This window comes from Phalacrocorax aristotelis, unplaced genomic scaffold (genome assembly GCF_949628215.1).
Source record: "Phalacrocorax aristotelis unplaced genomic scaffold, bGulAri2.1 scaffold_54, whole genome shotgun sequence".
In the NCBI taxonomy this organism is placed as follows: Eukaryota; Metazoa; Chordata; class Aves; order Suliformes; family Phalacrocoracidae; genus Phalacrocorax; species Phalacrocorax aristotelis.
The window spans coordinates 395000-406485 of NW_027441351.1; positions in this window are offsets into that span (position 1 = coordinate 395000).

Genomic DNA, 11486 nt, shown 5'->3' on the forward strand with positions numbered 1-11486 from the left:
TTGATTACTGGGGGCTTGCGGGTGCGGCCGCTTCCCGAGAAGCGGTGAGTTCCCCGGGAGCTGACAGAAGGGAAGAGGGAAAGGAGGAGGACGATGACCTTTTCCCTGTGCCCAGGGCGCAGATGATGGCCGCCTCCCCGGCCCACCGGAGGTCCCGCTCAGCCTCCCCTGGCCCCCCTTGCCCCGTGCGCCTGCCCCCAGCTCCGGCACCTCCCCATAAGCGTGCTGCATAGCCTTAGGCCGCCCCCAGGCCCTGTCGTGAAGGCAGCAAGCCGTCCCTCAAGCGCACTGGATTCCCCCTTGGCGCAGGGGCCCTTAGCAGTAGCGTGGGGAGGGAGCGGTGTGTCCAGAAGCCCCTGCGGAAGGAGAGGCTTTGGCCAGGGTCGATCGACGGTAATGACGGTCGCTGTTTCTTCTTTCCCTCTCCCAGAGACCGTGCTGAGGACGTGGTTGTCTGTCCTTCCCCCGGGGATGCTGTTGCCTGCGGCCGTCTCAGGCTCGCGTGGCTTCTCTCTGCCCGTCCTCGCAGCGCAGGGCCGAAAAGGGATAGACAAAACCCTTCCCGGCTGCGGACAGGAGCTGCCTCGGCTGAAGCTGGAGACGCCAACGAAAGGTAAAGAAGAAGAAACTGAAGGTGCTCTGGCTGCCAGCTGCCTTCCTGCCGCAGGCAAGAGAGAGCCTGTCCATGCAGGTGGGGGAGGAAGGATCCCCCTTCATAGCCCGCAGCGGGCCAGGCCACCAACGTGCACCGTAGGGTCTGTACGCGTAACCCGGAGTTGGGTACGGGCGTGTAGTGCACGAGCGAGCTAGGCTACGTGCCTAGGAAGCCTCATCTGGTAAGAGCTGTAAGACACCCACGTATTCTCTTCAGGTGGAGGACGGCCTAGAGTCTGGAGCTGCAGAAGAGGCAGGGAGGAGAGGAGGGGAAAGAAGCATCTGAACGGCTAAATTGTGCCAGCAGCGCTGAGAGCGAGAGTCGCGGTGAGTCCTGGGCCACTGGGGCCCCGTTGCCTCTCTTGTGCGTCCTGGGCCCTCCCTGTCTCTCCCCCGGCCCCCTCTCTTTCCTTACCTGCTGCAAAATTTACTTTTTTTTTTTGCGCCCCCCCCCCCCCCCCCCCCCCCCCCGCACCTTCTTTCTCCATCTCGCTCTGAGTGGCTCCTTGCCTCCCTGTCTTTTCAGTCCTCCCTCTCTCTGTCCTGTAGCCTGTGGTTCCTTTTTCTTTCTCCACCTCTCTCTGCCTGGCTCTGGCTCCGTTTTTTTTTTTTTATTCCTCCTGCTCTGTCCTGTAGCCTGTCGGTGTTTTGTTGTTCACTGGCTCTCTTGATCTGACTCCCTGTGTTACCGAAAAACGCGTTAAAATCGGAAATGACTCCTCAACACCAATTTAGTATTAAAGAGCAGGCATTCTTTATTCGCGGCGCCGGATGCACGGGGGATCGCTCCTCCTGGCGTGCGTACCTCACGCACCTTTCCCGTACAATTTGTAGATCAATGTTTTACGTATTCATACATATTCATTATTGTCCTGTCTGCTGATTGGTACAAACTTGCTCGTTCCGTATGTAAATCGCTGCGCAGGCTCGGTTGTCCTCTTCCGTTGTTCTCTTCTGTTACTTGGGTCGGTGGTGGTCTGTGAGTCGGTGGTCGCGATCTCCCCCTGCCGGAATTACCTTTTAGCTTCTCGGCTCTTACTCTTGGCAGTCTTGGCTAGTTTTCTCAGTCCGCTAAGCGAAACCGCGTTTTGTCATCCTTTTCTGACAGAAGCACGTTGTCTGTTGTTCTGCTGACATTAACGATCGCCTAGGGACTAAAATGCAGATAGACAGATGCGCTGATTGGTACGCTCCATGTTCCCGTAATGGAACACCGTCTCTGGTTGATTTCATCACTTTGGTTACATTTCCCCTGTTTGGAAGTTCTGAAATAATAATTTTCTCAATACTTCCATCCTAGATCAATAATATTCCACTATGTCAGTTTAGTGTTTGCTTCATGTTCTGAAATTTTTCACTTGATTGTGGTCTCCAGGGTGTATGCAGGTCCCATTTTCTACCCAAAATTTTATTAATTTGTTGAAGTACCTCTGCAAAAAAATGTGGTGCTCTATCAGAGGACATTCCCGTTGGCGCTCTAAATCTTGGTATTATTTCCTTCAGCAACGTTTTAACTACTACTCTAGCTTTGTCGGTGCAGCACGAGAAAGCTTCTGGCCATCTAGAAAATTTGTCAATCAGCACTGACAAATACTGCTCTATCTATTTTGTCTGGGTAACTCAGAGAACTTAATTTGCTAATAATTTCCGGGAGAATTTTTTGTTTTGTTACTCCTAAAGGTTGTTTCCTTTGGTTCAGGGGATTATTTCTAGGACAGATTGGACACTTAGCTACTATGGGTTTAACTATTCTTGTCATGCCTACACACGCTACAGATGTTTTTAAACTCAAAACCGTAGCGCCTACAGCCTAATGTGTTTGCTCATGGTTTTCTTTTGCAAGTTCTGTCATAACTTGTGGGGTGGTTGTTGTTATTACTTGTTTTTCTGGTGTTACCTACCATCTCTCTGTGTTTTGTGATGCTTCCAATTGTTCTGCTAATTGCTCATCCAATTTATTATATCTCGGTTTCAACTTTGGAATTCTGATCTGTTTTACTGGTACTAGTGCAAGGATACCTTGCTCTGCAGTCCTCTTTGCAGCTTTATCGGTCAGTCGTTTGCTTATGTTTACAGCCGTCTGGCCAAATTGATGAGCTTTGCAACGCTTTACCGCCACTTCTTTTGGTTTCTGCACGTCTTCCGGAAGTTGGAGAATTTCTTCTTTATGCTGTATTGATGATTCTTGGGCTGATGGCAGTCCTTTCTCCTTCCCAATAGCTCCATGATCGTGGATCACACCAAATGCACGTTTGGAATCAGTCTAGATATTTATCCTTTGTCCTTCTGCCATTCGCAGAGCTCGCTTCAATGCTACCAATACTGCTTTCTGTGCTGAGGTGTTTGCAGGCAGCACCCCTGACTCCATTCCCTCGGCGGCGATAACGACAGCATATCCGGCCATTCGCTTCTCTTCTCGCCCAGAGCTTCTTCCATCTGTAAACAACTCCAGATCAGGATTTTCCCAGAGGTTTGTGTCTCAGGTCTGGTCTGCTGGAATAGACTTGTTCAATAGTTAGCAAGCGATCGTGTTCTAAATTGTCCGTAAGGTTTTCTGTTGTTAAAAACATAGCAGGATTCAGTATAGCAGTAGTCTTCGATTCCACATCGTCTTGTTCTAACAGAACAACTTGATATTTCAACATTCTGCTAAGGGATAGCCAACGACCCCCCTTTTGTTCTAAAACAGTCACCGCTATGTGCGGGACATATACTGTCATCTTCTGTCCCATTGTTAACTTTGGGGCTTCCCGGATCGGCAGCGCTGTTGTTGCTACTGCCCGTAAACACCCAGGCCATCTTTAACTCGCGTGGTCGAGTTGTTTGGAGAAGTAGCCCACAGGTCTCTTCCAGGTTCCCAGTCGCTGTGTCAGCACTCCAAGGGCTAAATGTTGTCTTTCGTGGACAAACAACTGAAAAGGTTTAGCGAAATCAGGTAGGCCTAATGCAGGGGCCATCATCGAGGCTCTTTTCAGTTCTTTGAATGCCGTTTGGCATCCGGGCGTCCAGGTTAAATATTTATCCTTTTGAGTCTTTCAATGCCTCAAATAATGGTTTTACATACAGTCTATAGTTCAGAATCCAGAGCTGATGCTATTTCATTGTTTTCAGAAAAGCTCTCAGTTCCTTCGGGCTGCTAGGTTCGGGAATTTGACAAATAGTTTCTTTCTTTTCACTTTCTAATTGTCTTTGTCTTTGAGATATTTCAAATCCTAAATAAATGGCTGCTTCTTTTCCTATTTGGGTTTTGTTTCTGGAAACTCCGCATCTTCCTTGGCCCAGAAAATTTAAAAATTTCAAAACATTTTTCTTTACTTTGTGCCGCTATCAGAATGTCATCCGCATTCTGTAACAAGATGCCTCTCCCTGGGTTCTGTTTTTTCTATATCTCTAATTTTTTTTTGCCAGCTGAGTCTCAAGTATCGTAGGACTATTTTTAAATCCTTGTGGAAGTACGGTCCATGGTAGCTGTGTCTTTCATTCTGTGGTGGGGCTTTCCCATTCCAAAGCAAATAGGCTTTGACTTTTTATGCCTGGAGGTATGCAAAAGAAGGCGTCCTTCAAATCTAGTACAGTAAACCGTTTATGCTCCTCCTTTAAAAGAGGTCAGTAAAGTGTATGGATTAGCTACTACCGGATGTATATCTTGGACCACCTGATTTATAGCCCTTAAATGGTGAACTAGCTAATACTCTTTGCCTCTAGATTTCTTTACTGGCGACACAGGAGTACTATATTCTGATTCACATTCCACTAAAAGCTCATATTCTGAAAAATTTTATAATTAACTTCTGTAATCCTTTTCGAGCCTCTCGCTTAATAGGGTATTGTTTTTGTCTTACGGGCTTGGCTCCAAGCTTTAAGGTTACTTTTACCGGCTCTGCCCACTTAGATCGCTCCGGAGCTCCGCTCGCTCAAACCAAAGGAATTACTACGTTTTCCACTTCCTCGGGAACCCGTTCCTCCCTGGAGGAATCCTGTAACATAAACGCTCTCGCCTCTGTGGCTTTTGATTCTGGTATTAGTGATTTAATCTCTCCATCTTTAAAAGTTACTTGAGCATCTAATTGACCTAATAGATCTCGTCATAACAGAGGCAGTGGACATTCAGGCATATGCAGAAACTGGTGAGTTGCCCATTGCTTCTCCAATTTAAACTTTAATGGCTCTGAGAGGGGCTAATTTTTCTTTGCCCTGTTGCGCTAGCAACATATTTATGATCAAATTTCTCTTCACGTGTATTCAATACCAAATAAGTGGCTCCCGTATCTACCAAAAATTCTATTTCTTCATTCCGTAGCTTCAGTGTAACCAGGTGTTCAGCTAGGGTTGATTCCCCTGGTCTCCTTCATGCCAAGCTACTTCAAGCATTTAACCCAGATCTCTGGATTCAGGTTGTTCTAGTTTCTGAAGGTTGTTTTCTCTCCCCCCGCCCCCATCTGGGGCTGATTGTCTTATGAATATAGAGACCAGCTGAATTGCTTTTTCTGGTTTTTCTGGGTTCAAATGAGTATATTTTCTGGTGGTCACCTTCAGTCTTTCCATAAAGGCTGAAGGGGACTCACTTAATTCTTGTCTCACTTCATAAATTTTGACCAATTTATTGCTTTTGGCATTGCTTGTCTTACTCCAAATAAAATCTCTCTCTGACATCTAGTCAACATTCCCCTGGGTCCTGGCTGATTAGGGTCCCACTCGGGATTTGTAGATGGAAAATTCTTATTCATTGTTCTCTGTAAATTCCCGTTAGCATGTGCTCCCTGCACCTGCCTTCTGGCTGTATTCCATACTATTTTCTTGTCAGTTTCATCAAGCGAAGTATCCAGTATCACAAGTAGAGCAACACTCTTTCAAGTTCTCACCACGTTTTCCTCTTTTCAGAAACATTGCCGTAGAATCTTGTGGACATACCTCACGCTGTTTCTGCTGCTCGGGATGATTCCACGGTGTAAAGAACAAATCAACATATGCCACTTCTTCCCGTTTGCCTTCCCTTTTTACAAAACAACATTAATTGCAAGATGGTACGATATTGCAATGTCTCATGTTCTGGCCATTTGTGCCCACCTTCCAATTGATACGTTGGCCACCAATGATTGCAATATTCAATTAATGGTTTCCGAGTTAGTGGGTCACCGCCCCCGACGTCTTTCCAGTGCTTCAAAATACATCGCAAAGGTGTTCTCTGTGGGATAGGTTTCCTACTCAGTAATGCTCCCGTCTCCCAGTCGACTAGTAGTTGTGATAGTGCACTATCACAAATACTAGTCAGAGGGACTCCAACCCCCGTTAGAGGTCTCACTGGAAATCTGCCACTGGGATCTGTAGCCCCCTGCTAGATATCCCTGGAGACTTCAACCCCCTGTTGAAGACTCCCCTACCCTCAGGTCCCGCTCCACAGGCTTTCGCCTAGCAGAGACTTACCAACCGAGGCACCTCTTGGCCCCGACCCTGCGTGGCTTTCGCCGCGCCTTACGGGCAGGCCTGTGGGACTCAAACCCGCTATCCTATCCTATGTGGGAAACTAACCCCACGTATTATTCTACCTAAGTTTCTTCTTCAAAGAATGCCTTGTTTACCTCAATCCAGGGGATCTTGCTCAGAATTCTCTGGCCCGGGGATCGGAAGCTCTCCCGGAGAATTCCTCGGGGCCGGCTGCAGGTCCCACGATCCCACGGATCCGTCGAGATTCAAAAGCAGGTTCCCACCTGGGGTGCCAAAACTGTTACCGAAAAACGCGTTAAAATCGGAAACGACTCCTCAACACCAATTTAGTATTAAAGAGCAGGCATTCTATATTCACGGCGCCGGATGCACGGGGGATCGCTCCTCCTGGCGTGCGTACCTCACGCACCTTTCCTGTACAATTTGTAGATGAAAATTTTACATACTCATACATAGTCATTATTGTCTTGTCTAGCGATGGGTACAAACTTGCTCGTTCCGTATGTCAATCACTGCGCAGGCTCGGTTGTCCTCTTCCGTTGTTCTCTTCTGAGTAGGTGGTGTTACTTGGGTCGGTGGTGGTCTGTGAGTCGGTGGTCGCGATCTCCCCCTGCCGGAATTACCTTTTAGCTTCTCGGCTCTTACTCTTGGCAGTCTTGGCTAGTTTTCTCAGTCCGCTAAGCGAAACCGCGTTTTGTCATCCTTTTCTGACAGAAGCATGTTGTCTGTTGTTCTGCTGACATTAACGATCGCCTAGGCACTAAAATGCAGATCGACAGGTGCGCTGATTGGTACGCTCCATGTTCCCGTAATGGAACACCGTCTCTGGTTGGTTGATTTCATCGCTTTGGTTACACCTGTTCCTGTTGTTCAGTTTCTTCTTTTTTGGCTTTGTGTGATTCTCTCTGTGATTCTGTTTTTCTCTGCCTCGCTTTTCCCAGCTCCCCGTCCCTCACTTTTAATGCCCGTTATCCTTCACCAGCACACTCTCCCTTGGTTCCCATCCTCGTTTCTGAATTCCTCCTGCTTTGCCACGTAGCCCGTGACTTTTTTCTTAATCTCTCTCTGTCTGCCTCAACGCTCCCCCCGTGCTTTTTAATTCGTCTTCTCTGCTCTGTACCCTGCTACTGTTCTTGCCTTTCTGAGTTCTTCTCTGTCCAGCTCCCTTGCCCTATTCATGAATTCCTGTTCTTCCTGCAGCCACCGCTGTTCCCTGTGACCTCCATCTCTCTCTGTCCAGCTCCCTGTCCCTAGGTTTTAATTTCTGCCTCTGCCCGCTGTAGCCTGTCTAGATGTTTCTCTCGGCCTCTCTCTCTGTCCGGCTCCCTCTCTCTGTGTTCTAATTCCACGTTCTCTGTCACGTGGACCCGTGCTATTTGTTTGTCCTCATCTCTCTCTGTCCAGCTCCTTGCTGCGATGTTTTATTTCCTCATTTCCTCCCTCTCTGTCTTTGTAGCCCATTGCTGTTGGTTTGTTTTTTTCCTTTTTTTTCACTTGTTTCTTCATGTGTCTCTGTCTGCCTCCCAGTCCCTGATCTTTAATTCCTCCTTCCCTGTAGGCCGCTGTTCCTTTTTTCCATTCTACATTGTGTTCTCTTTGGTCTCGTGTTCTTATTCATTGATTCCCTCCTCGCTGCCCTGTGGCTTGTCCCCATTTTATTGTTGCTTCTCTCTCCCTCTCTCTGGCTTCTTGCCCCTGTTTTTAAAATTCCTCCCTCTCTTCTCTCTTCCCTGTAGGCCGTGTGATCTTTAGCCTTTCTCCATGTCTTTCTGCCCATCTCTCTGTGTCTATTCATTAATTCTTCCCTCTCTGCCCTGTAGCCTGTAGCTCCTGTCCTTTCTCCATCTTGCTGTCCCTGGCTCCCCCGTGACCCTATGCTAGAATTGTTTCTCTCTTCTCTCCGTACGCATTGCGATTCCTTTTGCTCTCTGTCTCCCTTTGGTTTTTTTCTTTTTTTTTTTCTGGCTCCCTGTCCCTAATTCTTAATTCTCTGCCTTCTCGTGCCCCATGGTTTGTTCTGTGGGGTTCTCTCGCGGTTCCCTCGCAGTTCCCTCCAGTCCATACTGGGCTATATTGGTCTAGTCCATACTGGGCTATATTGGTCTGTCCCGGCTTCCTCCCACTTCTTTCCCAGTGCCTCACAGTAGGTCCCGGTTCCGTCCATGGGATGAACTGTGAGGGAACTGTGAGGGAACTGTGAGGGAACTGTGAGGGAACTGTGAGGGAACTGTGAGGGAACTGTGAGGGAACTGTGAGGGAACTGTGAGGGAACTGTGAGGGAACTGTGAGGGAACTGTGAGGGAACTGTGAGGGAACTGTGAGGGAACTGTGAGGGAACTGTGAGGGAACTGTGAGGGAACTGTGAGGGAACTGTGAGGGAACTGTGAGGGAACTGTGAGGGAACTGTGAGGGAACTGTGAGGGAACTGTGAGGGAACTGTGAGGGAACTGTGAGGGAACTGTGAGGGAACTGTGAGGGAACTGTGAGGGAACTGTGAGGGAACTGTGAGGGAACTGTGAGGGAACTGTGAGGGAACTGTGAGGGAACTGTGAGGGAACTGTGAGGGAACTGTGAGGGAACTGTGAGGGAACTGTGAGGGAACTGTGAGGGAACTGTGAGGGAACTGTGAGGGAACTGTGAGGGAACTGTGAGGGAACTGTGAGGGAACTGTGAGGGAACTGTGAGGGAACTGTGAGGGAACTGTGAGGGAACTGTGAGGGAACTGTGAGGGAACTGTGAGGGAACTGTGAGGGAACTGTGAGGGAACTGTGAGGGAACTGTGAGGGAACTGTGAGGGAACTGTGAGGGAACTGTGAGGGAACTGTGAGGGAACTGTGAGGGAACTGTGAGGGAACTGTGAGGGAACTGTGAGGGAACTGTGAGGGAACTGTGAGGGAACTGTGAGGGAACTGTGAGGGAACTGTGAGGGAACTGTGAGGGAACTGTGAGGGAACTGTGAGGGAACTGTGAGGGAACTGTGAGGGAACTGTGAGGGAACTGTGAGGGAACTGTGAGGGAACTGTGAGGGAACTGTGAGGGAACTGTGAGGGAACTGTGAGGGAACTGTGAGGGAACTGTGAGGGAACTGTGAGGGAACTGTGAGGGAACTGTGAGGGAACTGTGAGGGAACTGTGAGGGAACTGTGAGGGAACTGTGAGGGAACTGTGAGGGAACTGTGAGGGAACTGTGAGGGAACTGTGAGGGAACTGTGAGTAGGGGGGCGGCCCCCCGGGCCCCAGCCCCCCCCCCCCCCGCCTGGGGCCAGGGCGCCGCGGCCGCCGGCCCCTTCCTCCTCTGCCCGCTCCCGTCGCAGACGGCTCGGTATGTGTCACGATCGGCAGCCGCGTTCAGCAGCTCTCGGAGGGCGCGCGGCTCTGCCCGGCCGTGACCGGGGCCCGCAGGGGTTTCCCGCTCGCTCCGAGAAGGCGCTGGCCCCGAGCCGGCGCGTCCCGCCCCGCCCCGCCCGGCCCTCGGCGCCCTCGCGAGCTGAGCGCGGCCCGGCCAGCAGGGGGCGCTGGCGCTCACCGGCTGGGCGCGGTGGCGGGGCCGGTGGGGGCCGTTCCTTCCGGCCGCCCTTTAAGGGCCGCCCCGCGGGGCTCGGGCTTCCGGTGGCGCGTGCGCGGCGCGTCGGAGCGGGGGCGGGAGCGGTGCGTGTGGAGGCCGAAGGGCCGGTGCGTGTGGCGGCCGGGTCGCGAGGCGTCCCTGTGCGGTGCCGGGGCCCCTCTGCGGCCCGGCGTGGGAAGCCCGCGGCCGGCGGAGCCTGCTCGGAGCTGGGCGGGGAGCGCCGCGGCGGTCCGGCCGCCGGCAGCCATGCCCTGCGGTGGCCGGCAGCCCCTCGGGACGCCTGGAGGCCTGGCGGTGCCCGAGCCTCGCCTGCGGCAGCCGCCTGAGAGAGCAGCGCGGCCGTGTCCGGGGGCCGGAGAGCGCTGGTGGGTGAGTTCGGGCAGCGGGGGGCGGGTGTGTGTCTCCGGGCGGGGCCGGGGGGCTCCGTGCCCCGCAGAGGAGCCCCGGTCGGGCATCGTTCGCTTCCGAACAATGCAGGTCTGTCCCTGGTTATTTTCTGTGTACAGTGTTTCGGGCCACCTGAAAGCCTTTGGCCGGGTAGGTTTGGTGCGGGGCGATGGCAGGTGTGGACCCTGAAAGATCTCGGGTGGGGGGCGTGGGAGGTATTTCTTGCCTTAAAACTCTGAGCCCACCTCGTGTGTCATGTCGTGTTATCATGTCGTGAGTCTCGTGACTGTGGCAAATGGCTGAGTCGGGCGTTTTCTGATAACTAACTTCTGAACGTGTGCGTGTGTAGGCACGGGGAGATTTGTGCAGTGTGACGGAGCCCCTTGTGCTTCTGTGCTAATGTCTACCTGTTCTAGACCTCCAGTGTTGGAAAGCCTTTGTTTAGTGCCTAGTTGTGGCTGCGTAACTGCTGTTGCGCCTGCAGCTGTGCTCGCAGGGATGCTGGGTGGCTCCGCATCAAACCGGCCGCCGGGCGGCCGGGTTGTGCCGCAGAGCATGCCGGGAGCTGTAGTCCTTGCGGCTGCCGGGCGGCCGGGTTGTGCCGCAGAGCATGCCGGGAGCTGTATGCCTGGCGCAGTGGCTGCCGGCCCTGTCACGTGGTTCGCCGGGCGTGGCGGGAGGCGCGGTCTTCCGGCGCTCGGGTGCCGGGCGGCCGTGGCGCGTACGGTACGCGAGGTGGATTTTTGGGGTTGGCTTCGTGTTGATTACTGGGGGCTTGCGGGTGCGGCCGCTTCCCGAGAAGCGGTGAGTTCCCCGGGAGCTGACAGAAGGGAAGAGGGAAAGGAGGAGGACGATGACCTTTTCCCCGTGCCCAGGGCGCAGATGATGGCCGCGTCCCCGGCCCACCGGAGGTCCCGCTCAGCCTCCCCTGGCCCCCCGTGCGCCTGCCCCCAGCTCCGGCACCTCCCTATAAGCGTGCTGCATAGCCTTAGGCCGCCCCCAGGCCCTGTCGTGAAGGCAGCAAGCCGTCCCTCAAGCGCACTGGATTCCCCCTTGGCGCAGGGGCCCTTAGCAGTAGCGTGGGGAGGGAGCGGTGTGTCCAGAAGCCCCTGCGGAAGGAGAGGCTTTGGCCAGGGTCGATCGACGGTAATGACGGTCGCTGTTTCTTCTTTCCCTCTCCCAGAGACCGTGCTGAGGACGTGGTTGTCTGTCCTTCCCCCGGGGATGCCGTTGCCTGCGGCCGTCTCAGGCTCGCGTGGCTTCTCTCTGCCCGTCCTCGCCGTCCTCGCAGCGCAGGGCCGAAAAGGGATAGACAAAACCCTTCCTGGCTGCGGACAGGAGCTGCCTCGGCTGAAGCTGGAGACGCCAACGAAAGGTAAAGCAGAAGAAACTGAAGGTGCTCTGGCTGCCAGCTGCCTTCCTGCCGCAGGCAAGAG